Source organism: Megascapheus bottae, chromosome 12, assembly GCF_031878675.1.
Source record: "Megascapheus bottae isolate mThoBot1 chromosome 12, mThoBot2.hap1, whole genome shotgun sequence".
In the NCBI taxonomy this organism is placed as follows: domain Eukaryota; kingdom Metazoa; phylum Chordata; class Mammalia; order Rodentia; family Geomyidae; genus Megascapheus; species Megascapheus bottae.
In genome coordinates, this window is record NC_143520.1 from 45,192,009 (window position 1) to 45,211,240 (window position 19,232).

A 19,232-nucleotide genomic window follows, 5' to 3' on the forward strand; every position below is an offset into this window, starting at 1 on the left:
GATGAAAATTTCTGCACACCCTATGTTCTTTCTCCATCTTCATCTATACGATTTCTACAGTTCTGACACTTTCTTCCTCCCAAAATCAAACCTATCCTTGAGCCAAACAGTGAGACAGTCTGATTTCAATGCTCACTGTGCACCAAGCTAGCCTGTTTGAACAGTTTGGGTAGAATTATATCCACCAAGATTATTTTAAGCATACAGAAAGGGGGAGAGACACTTTTCTAAAGGAAAGCCCAAATGTTATGAAAAATGGAGCATAATGCTAACTAGGCTAAAGTAAAATCTCCCCCACAATCAATAAACGCTCTTTTATAATTATAGAAACTTTGTGTGTTATTTTGTTGCATAGTTATATTGTGAGATATGAGTAACAATTGAAGAAAACTCATTATATGTCAAATACTTTCTAGTGCAAGGGTAAAATGCGCTGATTGCTTCTTTGGTTTAGTTTGAAGTTTTTATATTCCTAGCACCAATTCCTTTAACATCATTACCATCATTGTAACTCTAAAACTCTGAAGAATTGACAGCTATAATGAAATATATAATACCTACAGACTACGCTCAAAACCATGATTATAGAAATATGCATAGCACAATACTGAAAGAGACAAATTGTGCTTCACGACCCAGAAATATCTCCTTCATTTTCAGTGTACTTTTTCATGCAGAAACTGACCCTCATTCTTTGCATGAAATTCACAGTAGCCATCTGCTTATGTTTTGACCTATTTTCTTTCTCAACTTTTCACTTGAAATGAGAATTGACTTAAAAGCTTATTTAAAGGAATGTGGAAAAGCTAAGTATGGGGTTGCATCTGGTTCTGGCTTTCTATTGAAATTCTGGTGGCCTGGTATAATTTAAGATCTATTTATACAATTGTCGTGATGTAAGGAAAAAAGCAATCAAAGAAAGTTGTGTAACATCACTCATTGAAGTAAGATATGTCAAAAGATATTGTTTTATTCATTGTGTTTAGAGTTTAATGGAAGTGTCTGTGTGGAACCTGTCATGAGGTTGACCAAATATGGAGTAAAACATTGAGGAATATTTAGTTGTGATTACTTATGAATTGAGAAATTTTCTATAGAACTACCTTTTCTTTTTTTGGTTGAAAAAATGATTTAGCAACATTGCTAAATTTTTATGGCACTTTCTCATGGTAACTATTGACTCTTATGAATAGGGCATTCTTTCCTTAGCACTCAGAGAGGTTTTTTCTAATATATTTTCTTTTTCTTGCCCTCAACTTTAAAATAGCACCCATCACACTTTTTTAAGCTTTTCATGTGGTGACAATTATTTTCCACATGTGATAAGCCTCCAAAACAAATTATTTGACCGAAAATAAACAATATAAGGAATTCAGTGTACATTGTCAATTTTGAAATTAAGAACAAATCATTTATGCTACACATTGTGGGTCTTGCATGCAATCTCAGCGACATGGGAAGTAGAAATCAGGTGGAATATTATTTGAGGAGAGCCCAACAATGATATTCCAATAAACCAACAAGGTAGGCATAGTGGTATTTGCTTGTGATCCCAGCTATGCCAGAGATGTATGTTGGAGGATTGTGGTCTGAGGCCAGCCCCAAACAAAAATATAAGATTGGATCCAAAAATAATAGCCATGTAGTTCTGGTGACCTGCTCAGCAAGTACAAAGCCCTAAGTTCAATACCAAATACTACCCAAACAAACAAAAATGAGCAAATCGCTCCTGTTACTCAGTCCAAATTGCAGATGTAATGGGCACAAAAGTAATTAATTATTCATTTCAAATATTAAAATACCCTGGTAGGGAATTTAATTCTGGGTCTGCACAATAGCAGAGCCAGTATCACTGAATCTCTTCATTTTTTCTCAGACCTGCTTATGTGTTCTTTCAAGTTCCATATTCTCTTATTGTACCAAAAGCAGAAATGAGAGGAATCAAAGTATTTGTGATCACTTCACTTGTGTTTTCCCGTTTATTGATAAAATAAAGTACTTTTATGATGTCCCACCTTGAATACAAACAGTTTCTTGCAAACATCTGTCCGAGGAATGTGCTCATGACTCATTTAGGATGGTAATAATTTATCACTGAGGACACCATAGAATTTGTTTCCTGTTTTAAAATTGGGCCAAGCAATTCTTCAGTTTTTTTTGTAGTGCAAGTCTGGAGGAGAGTTAAAGAATGTTGTTTTGTAGAACTCCCCTATGACCCAGCAATTCCACTACTAGGCATTTACCCAACCATCCAGAAACAAGGGCATATTAAATCCAATAGCACAACAATGTTCATTGCAGCACTATTCACCATAGCAAAGATATGGAACCAACCTAGATGTCCCTCAGTTGATGAGTGGATCAACAAGTTGTGGTATTTGTACACAATGGAATTCTATGCTACTGTCAGAAAAAACGAGATCGCCACATTTGTTAGGAAATGGAAAGACTTAGAAAAAAATCACATTAAGTGAAGTAAGCCAGACTCAAAGGAAATTAGGCTCAATGGTTTCCCTCATTCGTCATAATCAGTAGAAACCTTGGGCTCTCCTAGCAGAGATCTGCAATAGAGCAAAACCTTGATACATAAGGCCATATAGTATGAATCTAATTGAAAGGACCTCCAGGATATTGAAACAAAAGCTATATAATGAATGATTGTTGTCCTTAATGTACTATGTTATCTCTCATCTCCTTTGCTGTCCCTTGGGTATCTCATATTGTTACAGTATCTCAGTTTGTTATCTGATATATTGAATTTATTTGTATTTGGTTATTTGAAATTTGATAGGGAAAGGGGGAAAACCAAGACAGGTAGGGGGGTAGGGGGGAGGGTAATGGGTACCAAGACATGTGAAAGGGTATCAATGTATGTGAATTAATGCACTTTCTGTCTCGCAAATATCATGCAACCCTTTTATTAATTACAATAAAAAAGAAAGAAAAAGAAAAAAAAGAATGCTGTGTTGATCTTAGACAAAATACGTTAGGCAAGCGTTCTCTGTGATCAATTTTAGACATCACTATGAATGTGGTCTTATATTTAGAAAGACATTTTCCATAATTATTATGCACTCACACAGCTTTATTAACTCAGTCAATAAGTGCCAAAAGAATAGGCTGGTGAGCGTTCATCTGTAGGTTTCCTACTTTTCACATTTCCTCTTACATTTTAATTGAACTTGGAAAACAGTATGTTCATTGAATGAGTAGAAGATAATTTTTGGCATGACTGATTGAAGATGTGATAAATTGAGGGGCAAGTAAAGTTTAAAATACATGTATTAGTTTAAAATACCATGTATTATCTATATAAAATAATCATTAAGAAAAATCAAATTCATTAAAAATTCAAGATAATAATTTAGCATGGGCTAATTTTAAAGATGGAATTAGCTGTAGAAATGAAGCAGAGAAGACCTAAATATCTCTATGACTCCTATCACTTGAATGTATTATTTGTTTTGATTTAAAACAAGAATAGTTTATACAGTTTATGAAAAGGATACTTATGCTTAAAATTGTGGTTGGGAAGTAGCAGGCCTGAAACAATTCTTTTTGAACTATGATAATTTAAAAGAAGAGAGCAAAAGACTCAGACTTTACTTCAATGGAATGTCATTGCCTGGCCTTGGAAATGAATGAATTTGAGGAGAATGCACTATGCCAAAAGCACTTCAGAGAGATTTAATGTGAACATTAATGTATACTACTGAATTATTCAAATAATGCCATGCCCATATATTATTATTTTATATGCATGTCCGTAGTCATTTGACTTTCAAACTATGTCCTGTAGATATCTTAAGTCTGATATACTTGATACAAATTACAAAATTACACCATGAATCTTTATATTAAATTACATTTCTAAGACTTTATATAAAAATGCAGATTTTTAACATATTCATTTTTCTAACTCTTCTAAATAATAGTTAGTGGAGGTTATATTCATATGTGGCAATTTTCACTATTTTCAGGATTAATAAGTATATGAATTTATGTTCATAAACTTTTTCAAACTTGTCATTTCATTATCCTTTGCCCTCAGAAATGTATGACTCCTTTTTCACTTTAAACTTGAGTGAATAAATACCAAATGGTTCATGAAATTTGCATAAAATACTGATTATTGAGTTTATTACATTTCCTTGTATTTCCTGCTGCGAGAGTAGCGAATCCTAATTGGATTAGGACATTGATTAAATACATTACTGAATAAATTGAAGCTAGTATTTATGAACAAATGCTGTGTTTCTCTTTCTCTGTGCTATAATCTTTCCAGTAAAATAATTCTGGTCCTTTTTTGGTAGGCTTTCCAAAGAAAAAGGATTGAGATTCATAGTTATACTGGGAGATATTTCTACTAATTTTCTTTAAATTAAAGTGATACTAAATTACTGCCTGTTTCAATAGGTAGTCTATAGAATGAAGCATCAGACTAATACTTGCTTCTGAGATTTGACACCTCTTTGGATTTTTATGGCAAAATTTTTATTCTCTTTACAGAGTTATGCTCTTATTTCCTAAAGACTATGTCTTTGACCTTCCTGCTAGGAATTCCTCATTTTCAACTAAGGAATTTATGAAAATGCTACAGTTTTGTTGCCTAACACTGAGGAAAATATACAGGTCTTTCTTGTCATTTGATTAAAGGGTATTAAGGGACCCTTCTCTCTATCTTCTTCATTATACCTTCTACTAAAACTTATTTTTCTTTTTGTGACTGTTTCTAAGTACTTGTTATTAGCATACTTTAGTTTCAGAATACAACCTGAAAGGCCTGAGAACCATTGCATTAATGTAACAGGAAGATTTATTATAAAGTTTGCTTTGTGAGTTCTTTTTATTATTAAATCTTCAACATAGTTTTTTTAAACATGAGCAGACACTATGTTATCATTAATATGAATAAGGACTGAAGAAAAATTAGCTGAATATGAAAATATAGGTAGCATTTTCTTCTATGCCTGACCCTTGTTTACAAGTGCCAAAATCATAATCTTAATATTATGCCATAGGGACAGTGATATTAAAATCTTTCTGAGTGTATCAAGATGTATTGTGAGAATGTCACAATCAGGGACCCTTGGTACACATTTCACATTTTCCTAAGTGTTTAATCCATAAAAATAGTCTATTCTATATTCATTTCTGCAAGGACATTCCCATTAAATTAGTTAATCTAATAAATAATTTAAGCTAATATGATACTACCTCATGTTTTCTCTCCCAAGGTCATAACTGTACTTTTTGACCTATTTTCATTGTCTGGAAATGTTTTAAAGTGGATAGAATAACTTTCTGTTTAATACTTCTGCACATCACTATGAAGTTATATAATGTAAAACTTTCACATCTTGATATGACCATGCTTATGTCATTTTCATGTGAGATTAATAAGACATAATGTCATTTGGCCAATATCAGACTCATGCTAAACTCAAGAATTCCATTTAAATTTTCCTAACTTGAATAACCATTTTATTTCCACTTAGCTAAATACACAAGACAAGGCAGTAACATTTCAGTTGTTTCTGGGAGATATTCTGCTGAGTCCATATAAATAACTTATATTCCATGAATAACTAAAATTTAACCCCACACAATGGATGTGCATGTGTATAAATACATGGTTTTAAAGATGGATAGATGAAGAGATAGATATTACTAGAAGTCTTAAGTCCAATCAAATAAAACACTGCCAAAACCAGTTCTAACAATTTCATACTCTCCCACTCCCCAATATGTCACTTACTATTTCATTTCTAAGGCCTAAAGGGCTAATGATTTTGAAACTTTTGAAAAAGAATGAAGAAATTGATGAGAGATTTCTGTATAACTGCAGGCAAAAGATTGAAGTGCTTTTCAAAATGAATTGCCAAAGCAGCTGTTATTTTTTCTCTGCACATGACAGTCATAGCCTTGTCTGTTGTTGAGGACTTCTTCTTCAAAAACTCTGACTTGTACTTCTGTAGAGACTGGAAATTGAAGCACTCCTTTTTTTTTTAATTTTATTTTTTTTATTGTAATTAGTAAAAGGGTTACATGATATTTGCCAGATAGAAGGTGCATTAATTCACATACATTGATACCCTTTCACATGTCTTGGTACCCGTTTCCCTCCCCCCCCACACCCCCCACCCGTCTTGGTTTTCCCCCCTTCCCTATCAAATTTCAAATATCCAAATACAAATAAATTCAATATATCAGATAACAAAGTGAGATACTATACCAATATGAGATAACCAAGGGACAGCAAAGGAGATGAGAGACAACATAGTACATTAAGGACAACAATCATTCATTATATGGCTTTTGTTTCACTATCCTGGAGGTCCTTTCAATTAGCTTCACATTATATGTCCTTATGTATCAAGATTTTGCTCTATTGCAAATCTCTGCTAGTAGAGCCCAAGGTTTCTACTGATTATGACGAATGAGGGAAACCATTGAGCCTAAGTTTCTTTGAGTCTGGCTTACTTCACTTAATATGATTTTTTCTAAGTCTTTCCATTTCCTAACAAATGGGGCGATGTCATTCTTTCTGACAGCAGCATAGAATTCCATTGTGTACAAATACCACAACTTGTTGATCCACTCATCAACTGAGGGACATCTAGGTTGGTTCCATATCTTTGCTATGGTGAATAGTGCTGCAATGAACATTGTTGTGCTAGTGGGTTTAGTATGTCCTTGTTTCTGGGTGGTTGGGTAAATGCCAAGTAGTGGAATTGCTGGGTCATAGGGGAGTTCTATGTTTAGCCTTTTGAGGCACTGCCACACTGCTTTCCATAGTGGTTGAACGAGTTTGCACTCCCACCAACAGTGTAGTAGTGATCCCTCCTGGCCACATCCCCTCCAGCATCTGTTTTCATTTGTTTTCCTGATCCTGGCCATTCTAGCTGGATTCTTTCAGAATATTTTCTACTACCTCAATCCTAGCCTTTTGTGATTGGCCATATACATTCCACACACACTTTCTTTTCCATGGTGTATAATTTTTGTGTGGTGCTAGTTTTAAGATTTGTGGTAATATTGTAGAAATGCCCCAGAAATATTTGGCATGCCATTTTACATGATTCCACAATTACACAGCTCTGTATGACTCAAAGACAGGAGGCAAACATAGGACAGTCATGGTTTCATTTGACATGTATTACAAAGTACACAGGCATATTTTCCATTGTATTTTTCAGTGCTGAGAAGACTGTTGGGATTGTATTTATTATGAAGAATTTTCAAGTGTCAACTTAAATGGGAAACTAATGCCCAACAAATACAAAGAACTTAAGGTAGTTTAAAATAATTGAACTATATCCTGTAGTTCATTTACTTAGCCTCGTCCTATATGGACGTGTGTATATTGCTTTTAAGCTATCCTCTGTCAGGAGAATCCTAAACTTATACTAATTGTTACAAATGAGGGAAACCATGGAGCCTATCTTTCTTTGGGTCTGGCTTGCTTCATTTAATATGATTTTTCCAAGTCTTTCCATTTCCTTATAAATGGGATAATGTCATTCTTTCTGATGGCAGCATAGAAATCCATGGTGGAGTTTTATCTTTTTGATTGTTGTTTTTAACATACTATGTGAAGCTATTTCTTTTTTCTTCTTTTCCCCTTAAGGTTTATTGCACATTGTTAGTGTATCTGATTTTGGTACTTGGTATATTGCATTCATGTTTATTTGTTTATTTGCAAAAGAGAAGGGAAGGGCAAAACAAGACAAGTTGGAGTTAGGGAGGGAAAGTGGGAGAAAAACAGGGGAAAAGGTAAAAATGTTCAGAAAGTAATGTACAAACTACCCGATGAGTACAACTAACCCCTCATATATCACCCCAACAATAAAATAAAATGAAAAATGGAACTAGAAACTTTGAAGCCAACTGGTAAAAAATAGTTGTCTTAATCTCTGTTGCTTTCTACATGACCTGATTCAAGTAAGATTATAATATAGCTATATGGTTTATAAGATAAATATATAGTATATATAAACATTATAGTTTATTTTTATATGTGTACAAAGTGTATGTTGTACATAGACATTATAGTGTGTGTTTCTCTCAGAAGCAGACTCAAAGTGGTTTTAAATTTATAAGTCATATTTTATATTATGGAAAAGCTTGAGAAGGATATGGAAGAAAAACAATAAGGTTAAGGGAGAATTCAAGTTCCTTAATGTAATTTTAATACTTGCAGAAGGAAAGAGGCAAGGTGAAGGGCAGGGTAGGAAATGTATCAGATTTTGGTATAAGAAACCTCCAAATATATGGGCAGTCAGATGACCTTATGCCAAAATAACCCGTGAAGGAGTTCCACCTTCCATAGGAAGGGGCTTGAGCATAGTTTCTGAGAGCAGCACAGAGACATAGGGGTTGGGCATGAAACTTGCATCAAGTCCAGATGGACATCAGTGGGAATAGTTGTGTCCCTTGGATCCCACAACTGGGTTTCATGATTGAGGTTTAAATGGTTCATCCATGTGTGAACTAGAAAGTCCACACAAAACTTGAGACTAGGATAGAAAACGGCTGTCGGCCTTGCAAGAGCTCCTTAAAATTCATACCATCATTGAATGAGAGTAGAAAGTGATATTAATGAGAACTCATTGTCTTGTTTTCCCCCCTTTCCCATCCTATTTCAAGTAACCAAATGAACATATATATAATATATCAGATAACAAGGTAAGATACTGTAACTATATGGGATAACCAGGGGACAGCAAAAGAAATGAGAAATGACATAGTACATTAAGGACAACAATCACGCATTATATGGCTCTTTCATTCAGCATCATCTTATATGGCCTTATGTGTCAACCATTTTCTTATTGAGAAAAGAGTCTCAGCCTCTCCTTACTGGGGTTTGCTTTGAACTGAAACAAGGAGTACCAGCACATAAACAAGGAGTGTCAGAGTAGAGTTTATTTTAAAAGCAATTGAAAGTATTTTGAAGTGGGTGGTCTGTTCATAGCCTGAAAAATACTGACCAAACTTTTATAAAACATATAAAACTAGTGATTATACTATATCTACATATTATTTATCTATCTTTATTATATCTGTTTAAAACTGAACATTTGATATTTTCAAGTTATTAAAAAAATACTCTGAGAATTTAAGAATAATTATTCTGCCTGGCATCAGTGGCTCATGCTAATAGTCCTAGCTTCTGAGGATGCTGAGATCTGAGGATCGTAATTCAAAGCCAGCCCAGACACAAAAGTCCATGAGATTCTTATCTCCAATTAACCATGAGAAAACTGCAAGTAGTACTGTAGCTCAAAATGGTAGAGTGCTAGCCTTGAGCTGAAGAGCTCAGGACAGTGCCTATGCTCAGAGTTCAAGCCCCACAACGGCCAAAAAAAAAAAAAAAGAAAAAAGAGTAATTAGTCCAGAGAATTATATATAGCATCTAATTAGCAAGTTTTGAATTAGGAAGTTCTGAAAGACAGTAGACACTGAGATGATTGGGGAAGGGACTTCTTTTTAGTCCTTAGTTGGAATTCCTCTGTCACACTAGATACTATTACCTACTACAATAACAATAAGTCAAGTAGGTAGTTGTCTTTATTAGAAATGGGTATTCATTTATTCAGATGAATGATCCTTGCTGAGCTAACTAAGTTTATCTGGCTTTCCAGGTCAGCTGGGATCCTTTCCCAGATAAGATAATTCTCTTGAGAAAAAAAAGATAAAACAATTGCAGTATATCATACTGTGTAGAATTTCAAGTAGTACTTTTGTTCTTTAAATATTGTCCACTTTCACTTAGGAATAGCATTTATTGATATCCTAATTCTGATTGAACTCTGTCATTTCCTTTTGTTCAATATAACAAAAGAATACTCAATGGCATGCAAACTCCAGGGAAAACAAAAAGACATGAAAATCAGGTTCAGTAGAAATGCAAATTGCTTTATAAAAATTGACAAATACTCTAAAAGGGATTAATTTAATGTGAGTAAAAAAATATTTCTGGAATAACTCTTCACTTCAATGTCTTATAATTTTTCAATATCCTGAAAATAATAATTAGTGGCAGTTATTTTATAATTATCACTTTCTTCATTTGAGATCATTGACTAACATAACTGAGGTCATCTTATTTGTTTTGAGGCTCCATTTCTATTGTACAAACTTGACTAGGACATTACTTTTCCTGATGTGTAAACTAATAATGTTTAAATAATAAAATGGTACATTAGACCTCAGTTTCCATTAATAATCAAATTACTAGCTTCTAGCTTGCAGGTTTTTTTTGTAACTGAAGCAACATAATCACACATGTATAATGTGAACATGGAACTCTGTTATCTTTGTAATTATGATTCCCTGACAGCATCTCAAATTTATTTTGCATTTAATGAGGTCAGATGAGGAGGATGGACAGGCTACTTAAGGGATGCTACAATTTGTCAAAACATTTTTATATGCCTGTAGACAACCTTCTATCAAATCTTTGCTAATGTTCTGACCTGAGTTTGTGCTAGAGGCTCAGTTGGACACAGTGTTGTACAAAGAGCATATTGTCTCATGGCTTTGCAATCCTTTCATCTATGTATTGCCACATATGGATGAATCCAAAGAAGAAAAAAAAAAAAAACTCTTGCTTCTGTGTGAACTGGTAGAGAGAGCCTGTTAAAATTCTTTCTCAGGTTTGAGGTCACTGTTCAAAGAATCTATCATTACAAAAAAAGCCCACAGCCGCTCATTGCTTTCAAGATGATAAGGCCTAACCCTTTGGGGCAAGGAAAGTGTATTTATATTCTTTGAAGATTGTCTTGATGCTGAGTTCCTGAAAAGAAGAGCTGATGGCGATTGATCTCCCCATGGCTTAGGAGACTAAGTCAACCAAAAACCAAAAGCAGAAAACCCTCTGGAGCTACTGACCTGCGGAGACATTGAAAAGAGTAAACTCATACTCTTTACATTTAAAGAAGGAACAAACAAGAAACAAATTATTACTGACTTTCAGTTTAATGATCAATAAGTTATATGACTGTCATCACAATGACTACTGATTTTTCCACTCTGACAGGTGGTTTTTTTTCATATATTTTTATTGTAATTAATAGAAGGGTTACATGATATTTGCCAGATAGATGGTGCATTAATTCCCATACATTGATACCCTTTCACATGTCTTGGTCCCCATTTCCCTCCCCCACCCCCACCCCTCATCTTGTTTTCCCCTTTCCCTATCCAATTTCAAATAACCAAATACATATATATCTGATATATCAGGTAACAAAGTGAGATACTGTAACAATATGCGATAACCAAGGGACAGCAAAAGAGATGAGAGATAACATAGTATCTTAATTAAAGGAATCACTAGATGCTTTTGGAGTCAGAGATGGTGATGATTCTTAATATGAGCCTCTTGGTCTAATTAGATATATCTCCACACATTCATTTCCCTATTAAAATGAACAGAAGGAAAAGTAGTTGTCAATGGATGCAAGCCCTTAAAATGCAAGGAAGTAGAAGTTGCAGGATATTTGTTAATCTAATAGAAATAATATCAAGAATATCCTGTTTCTTACTTGGCTGAGAATATGCCTATTGAAATCTCAGTGACTGAAAAACAAAAACCACTGTCAAATTACTTCATCCAAAACTGTGAGTACATCCATACATTATTTTAAAGGAAATAAAATGATCTTTAACGAATGTTTTACACAGTAGTTGCCATTGTAAAAAGCAGTATATGAATACAGTGCATCTTGAGTGTTTTCAACATTCTCACCCATCCCTCTAAACCTGCCCCTTCCTTCACTTTTCTTATTTTTTTTAGGATATACATGGAATTCATGATTGCATTCTTCTTCCCTTCTCTTCTTTATTCATCTGTTACTCTCCACAAGATCCCATACCCCATTGTCAAGTACCTATGTTCCAGTGTTCACTGAAGTTAATACATGTGTCCACACATAAATACCTAATGTAAGCTAAGTCTAGCTTCCACATATAAGGGAAAACATGTGTCTTTTGTCTATATGGGCCTGACTTACTTCGTTTAACATCATGTTTTCTAAGTCTTTCTATTTCTTTACAAATGTCATAGTATCATTCTAATAGATGAGAAAAATTCCACTATGCATTCCACTATGCATTTTTATACTAAGTTTTCTTGATCTATTTATCCATTGAAGAGCCTCGAGGCTGATTCCATGCCTTGGCTTATGGCAAATAGGGAAAACTATTGCATTGTGGGTGGGAATATAAACGTGTTTAATCACTCTTGAAAGCAACATAGAAGTTCCTCAAAAAACTAAACATAGAGCAGTTCTACTCCTGGAGTTTTATACAAAAGATCAAAAACCAGGTTATTATAAAGCTATCAGCATAACTGAGATAATCTTAGAAAAAACTTATTTTGAAAACCTACAAAATTAATCATTCTCATTTTCAAAATGTTGTACTATAGGAAAAGGGACTTGACATATTATGTGCAGAATATAGATATTTAAAGGAGGCAGTTATGGATGTGTTTTATCTGTAGAAAATGAAGGGTTTTCCTTCCAAACTCATAAAAATTTCCTTTAGATAATGTACAATAATAAACCAGATTCATTTTATTTTGTAGTTGTAATTAATTTGCTTTATAGAAGAATATATGAATAAAGACCTTTGAGGATTTACTGTGAAAACTTTTTAAGGTTTATATAGTAATATATATAAATACACACACACACACACACACATATATATATATATATATATAAAGAGAGAGAGAGAGAGAGAGAGAGAGAGAGAGAGAGAGAGAGAGAGAGAGAGAGAGAGATTTATTTGTGTTCTCTGAATCAATTCATCAAGTTAGGGTTGTGAAGGAACCCTAAAGCAAAGAAACAGTTCTTGTGTACATATCAGAATTCTAATTTTAAATTTGTATTTTATTTATATATATATATTATTTTTACCCGTTCTAGACTTGAGCTCAGGGCCTGCATAGTGTCCTTTTACTTTCTCAATGCTAGAGCACCACCACTAGAGACTAAGCACCAATTCTGGCTTTTTTCTATGTGGCACTGAAGAATTGACCCGGGTTTTTGTGCATGTAAGGCAAGCACTCTACCAAACTCATGACCCCTGTATTTTATTTTTATTTTGTACTTGTATTTTGTTAATAGAATGAAGTATTTCTATATATGCAAATATTGCTCTACAGGCAGCACACCTTCCTACTTTAGCCTGGGAATTCTATTATGATGATATGAAGCTAAACATTTCTATTGTCATTTTTATTGAAATATCTAAGAATGTCTTTTTTCACATGGTTAAATTATATTTATGTAGCTTTACATTTCCAAAAGCAGTTGATGAATACAATACATCTCAATCAATGTCACCCCTTTCAACATCGTCACTTGTCTTTCCCACACCTACCCCTTCTTTCATTCTTTTTAATTTCATAGCATATACATTGGATTTGTGACTACATTTTCTTCCTTTTCCACTTTTATTTGACTTTCTGTTTCCTCTTGACACCAATCATCCCCTTCTAAATACTAGCTTCCTGAGGTTTTATTTTGCTGAATTTTAATTTTGGCTCTCTAAGTAGTTACAGTATTCGAGATTTCCCTTGACTCTACCTTCTTTCACTTAATATATTTGTATTATAGTATGTGTTTGTTGCTATCATTTCCACAAATGAACACTGAAATTATATAGCTTAAAAATTATTTTAAACTTATTGATTTATTATTTTACTTTTATTTTCACTTGAAGGTAACTATTCATCTGTGCCCTATTTTGCAAGCATCTTTGTATTCTAATTTTAAACTACATTTTGTATTTATTTATGGTTTTTAAAGTCAAGCCTGGGCTCTTTTCTTGAGTGTTTTTTCTCATGGGTAATACTCTATCACTTTGAGCTACAGCTTCATTTCCTTATATTTGTCTTTTATTTATAGAAAAATAAGGAGTATTAATTAATTGCATAAGAGTAGTTAAATCTGGAAATCTGGAATCAGATTCTGGGCTTATATTATCAGAATCACGCTCATAGGCCTCTGTCAGGATCCAAAAGCTCACCCACATAATTAAACAGAATAACACTTTTAAAATGTATTTACAGTTTTGGTCAAAACTAAAAGCAAATTCTCAGATTGATCCTGCATTGACCTTAGCATTCTTACAACTAGTGACAAAGATAAAACAGAAGTCTAGAAATATGAATATGTATATTTAGCTCTGTTTTGCTGTGGGCCCAAGTGCCTGAACTTTGCCTGAAGTGAGTCACTTTCTCCAGTAATCAGTGGCTGGACTCTCTGTGGGGTATTATTATTCCTAGGATTTTATTTTTCACTCTAGAATTTCCTGTTATATGTGTTTAAGTTCTTATTTACATAGGAAGAAACTAAGATCCCATTATCTGTGATCCTTTATTTTTTGCCTCATCTTTAAAATATGCATAGATAGGTTCAGAATTACTTAATCATACCATTGTGAATATCCAACCAATTCACAACAGTTTTTGTCTTCAGTTTATTAAGTGTGAGAATACTGACTTGAAATGGTAATTAAAGTTAATACATTATAGAAACCTTAAGTTATGGAGAGGTGATTAACTGACTTGATATATCTAGTAATTAAGAAAACCAAGTTGCAGATGCAGAAGCCTGCTATCAGACCCTGGATTCAACACTATTAACCTCTCTTCTGCCTCAGATGATTGTATTTTATTGATTTTGTTAATCTGTAGACATATGTCTTTATACTGTATCCAAATCTTTGAAAAGTCAGAAGTTCACTGCCTAATATATTAAGTGAAACAGATATCTGATTTTAATTAAGTGCCTAGTTTGTTGCTGTTAATATATTAAATAATTATATTATCATAGTATAATTGGTTTTGAAAATTAATTTATAGTTAATATGATATATCAAATATTAATTATACTTGGTGGAAGAAGATGAGTTTAAAGAATTCATTAATGAAAAGTTTATGTTGGTTTATTTTAAAATATACTTAGATCATATCTCTGGTTATGAGATTTTCTTGGTTCATTTGGTATAGAAATTATGTGGTGAAACAAGAACTAATTATTGAGCATGAATTCTTTTTTTTTTTTTTTTTGTGAGTCATGGGGCTTGAACTCTGCCTGGGCACTGTTCCTGAGATCTTTATCTCAAGGCTACTGCCCTACCCCTGGACCTAGGCATTTTCCCTGAGCTCTTCAGCTCAAGGCCACCACCCTACTCTTGAGCCAAACTCCATTTCCCATTTTCTAGAGGTTAACTGGAGATAAGTCTCAAGTCCTTTTGTGCCTAGGCTGGTTTTGAACCTTGATCCTCAGATCTCAGCCTCATGAGTGGCTAGGATTACAGGTGTGAGCCACAGCACCTGGCTTGGGCATAAATTATTTATCCACTGAATTTAATTTCACTGAAGGCCTTATTTCTGACATGATGCAGTGAAAAGATATATTTACAGCCATATAGGAACACCTCTGCAGGCTGGAGACACTATGGGGTCATACACACCAGAAATTAGGGAGAATCTGAGGAGATCTGTGGCTACTGTCTCATGATCGTGACCCTACTTGTTGTTATGAATATATTCTATCACACTTTTAAACAGAAGCTAATTTAAAATAAAATGAGATCATTGATGCCCTTCCCTCTGGATCTGAGCTTTTGAGCTTTGCTTCTCGCATTTTCTTCCCACCATGACCCAAGTACACTAATTCTCCATCAGACTTCAGCTGGAGAAAACTAAGGAGAGAGTCCTGCCCTAAGGCTGGTAGATACATCCTCATTTTCAAGTGTGCCAAAGGGGGAAAATATAACAGCAAGAAGCAATTCAATATATCCATGAAGTAAACTTAATGATCAAGCCAGTGAGATTTTGAAAGTTGAACAAAAATATAATAAATTCTTCCAACTATTTCTTTTTCCTGATGCAAAAATTCTAAATTTATTGGTGATGTTTGTCAAATATCCACAAGGGTCTGCACTGTTTGAGGAGAATGATGGAGAATGACTGCATTACCAGACAAGAGTTAAAGTGACAGAATTTGAAGGTATAAAATCAGGTTACAGAATAGATTGTTACTCTGATGAAAATTCTGATTTCAAACATGAAGCTCTCCAGAATTTCATCTGAATGAGGATGGCTGACTGAAATCAAATGGAAATCTGGAAAGGATTTGATGAAATGTTCCAAATAGAGAATAAAGCATGAAAAAGCAGAGAGCTTCTTTATCAGTATATTGACCACTCTGATTCTGGTGCAGATGAGTTAGGAAGTCATCAACGATGGTATTTGACCAAATCTATTGAAGTTCTTGATATTGATAGTGAGGAAGGAGAAAGGGAGGAAAGATGATGAGTAGAATGATAAGAGAAACTATTGGAACGGGATGAGGATGAGTAGAATGATAAGAGAAACGATTGGAATGGGATGAGAATAAAGCAGAAGAGGATGAAGGTGAAGCTGAAGGCGAAGGAGAAGATGATGAAGGAGATGACTAATAGAAAATACAGAAAGATTTCAACCATTTCCTTGATTGTACCCTCGGAGCAGGTGCAATCATTTTCCCTTGGTGCTCAGCCATCATGTTCTTGAGGTTTCTTTTCTCAATACCATGATTCTCAACTGATTTGGGGTAAAACACCAGGCTCAAAATACAACCACAGAAGGATCTCTACAACTTTCTGTTCTAGATTCATTTTTATCCCTTTCTGTCACTACAAACGTTCTATGGAATCACTTCTGTGCCTTGGTGGCAGGGGTCGGGGGGAAGGAATACCCTTCAGCTACTATATGCTCTTCTGGGAGTATCAGGCCTTGTGTTAGAGTGCATAAGCTACCCTTTCTTTCCTGTCTTTGATATTAGTCTCAAAGATTACTGCACATCTATGTGAATGTGAACACAGTTACCATTACAAGCATGTATCTGTCTACTTTCTCCTGTTTAAGAGAGAGAGAGGGGAGAGAAAGAAAGAAAGAAAGAAAGAAAGAAAGAAAGAAAGAAAGAAAGAAAGAAAGAAAGAAAGAAAGAAAGAAAGAAAGAAGAGAAAGAGAGAAAGAGAGAAAGAGAGAAAGAGAGAGAGAAAGAGAGAGAGAAAGAGAGAGAGAAAGAGAGAGAGAAAGAGAGAGAGAAAGAGAGAGAGAAAGAGAGAGAGAAAGAGAGAGAGAAAGAGAGAGAGAAAGAGAGAGAAAGAAGAGAGAGAAAGAAAGAGAGAAAGAAAGAGAGAAAGAAAGAGAGAAAGAAAGAGAGAAAGAAAGAAAGGGACAGAGAGAGAAAGAAAGAAAGAAAGAGAAAGAAAGAAAGAAAGAAAGAAAGAAAGAAAGAAAGAAAGAAAGAAAGAAAGAAAGAAAGAAAGAAAGGGAGAGAGAGAAAGAAAGAAAGAAAGAAAGAGAGAGAAAGAAAGAAAGAGAGGGCCGGGAGTTTGGCCTAGTGTTTAAAGTGCTTGCCTAGCATGCATGAAGACCCGGGTTCGATTCCTCGGTACCACATACATAGAAAAAAGCCAGAAGTGGTGCTGAGGCTCAAGTGGTAGAGCTCTAGCCTTGAGAAAGTCCAAGGACAGTGCTCAGGCCCTGAGCTCAAGCCCAGGACTGGCAAAAAAAAAAGATTAAAAAAAAGAAAGAAAGAGAGAGAGAGAGAGAGAGAGAGGAAGAAAACTTTAAAAATGAGGTTATAGGGGAGGCGGGGAGTTTGGCCTAGTGGTAGAGTGTTTGCCTAGCATGCACGAAGACCGAGGTTTAGTTCCTCGGTACCACATATATAGAAAAAAAGCCAGAAATGGTGCTGAGGCTCAAGTGGTAGAACTCTAACCTTGAGAAAGTCCAAAGACAGTGCTCAGGCCCTGAGCTCAAGCCCAGGACTGGCAAAAAAAAATGAGGTTATAGCCAGGTGTGGGTGGCTCATGCCTGTAATCTTAGCTACTCAGGAGGCTGAGATCTGAGGATCTCGGTTCAAAGCCAGTCCAGTTAGGAAAGTTCATGTGACTCTTATCTCCAATTAAGCACCAGAAAACTGAAAGTGGTGCTGTGTCTCAAGTGGCAGAGCGCTAAAGCTGAGCTGAAGAGCTCAGGGACAGAGCCCAAGCCCCACAACAGCAACAACAAGAACAACAATAAATAGAAGATCAGCAAAGGATGGTTTTGAAATGTTTGGGAGTATTTAGTGGTCATTTCAACAACGTGGTTTCTCCTTTGGCATTTAATATTATAAATATATATTTCTGAATTCTGTGGTAGATATTATGAATTCTTGCCTGAATTCTCCGCCTTCCTCCTTTTATTCTTCTACCTTTCTCCCCTTGACTCCACCCTCCCTTCTTGCAAATTCCTATTTCCTGGTACTTATTTCTTTGGGTTTGACTTACTCTCTTTTATACTTCTTTAAAAAGTGTCTATTATATTTCAGTTAATTCACTTGTAATCTCTTGCTTAACACCCAGTGTGGTTACTTGTAGACTTATAGTAGGCACATTCTAGCTATCAAAAATGAGTGAAATCATGCAACTTATGTTTCTTCGGATCTGGGTTTCTTTGTTGAAAATTTATTTTGTTTTCACTGTTTTATTTTGTTTTAAAATTCATAGTGCATGTTGTAATTATTGAGACATGGTATATTAAAGGGAGAATTCAAATATTATAATTCTTTAGAAAAACAAGATCAAATTCAACAAAATAAACACCAGGCAGAAGTTACTTGAAAGGGGTATGGTGGAATCCAGATGTAAGGAGAGACAAGTAAAGAGAAGAGATGGAAATGAAGCATTCACTGTATTTTCTTTTTACAAAATTAGTAAGAGTGAAAGAAGGAGTAGATGGGGAGGAATGGGTGAGTGTTGAAAGGGATGACATTGTTCAAAATTGTATATTGTATTTATACACTGTATTGTTTTATGTCAACTCCTTTGTACAAGTCTTGGAAGATAGTAATAAAAGTATACATGAAAATATTTTTAAAATATGCAATGATAACCTACCATGTACACATGCTGGTTATTCAAAAGGATAAAGATTTCATGAGCAAATCTTAAGGCAGTTCCACAGCAACTGATATCACCTTAAAATGGTTTGTGTTTTATAGACAACATAATGGGTCATCAGAAAGCATCAAAACTTTGGTCAGGAGTGCTGCTTTCTGATTTCACCTAAGTGATGTTCATCATGATTGAGTTGATAGAAACTCAAGCAGTGCCTGCAGTTAAGAGAAGTAAGAGCTGAGAAGGAAAATAGCTCCTAAATTAGTAAAAATAAT

General features: G+C 34.5%; 1 protein-coding gene and 1 pseudogene across 2 annotated transcripts in view; both read left to right on the forward strand.

Annotated features, from left to right (window-relative positions):
- Positions 1 to 19,232, forward strand: part of Dpp10 (dipeptidyl peptidase like 10) — a 636,241-nt gene that overhangs the window by 361,650 nt on the left and 255,359 nt on the right. The gene's annotated exons all lie outside the window — the stretch shown is intronic.
- LOC150056482 (protein SET-like) lies at positions 15,681 to 16,485 on the forward strand (annotated as a pseudogene).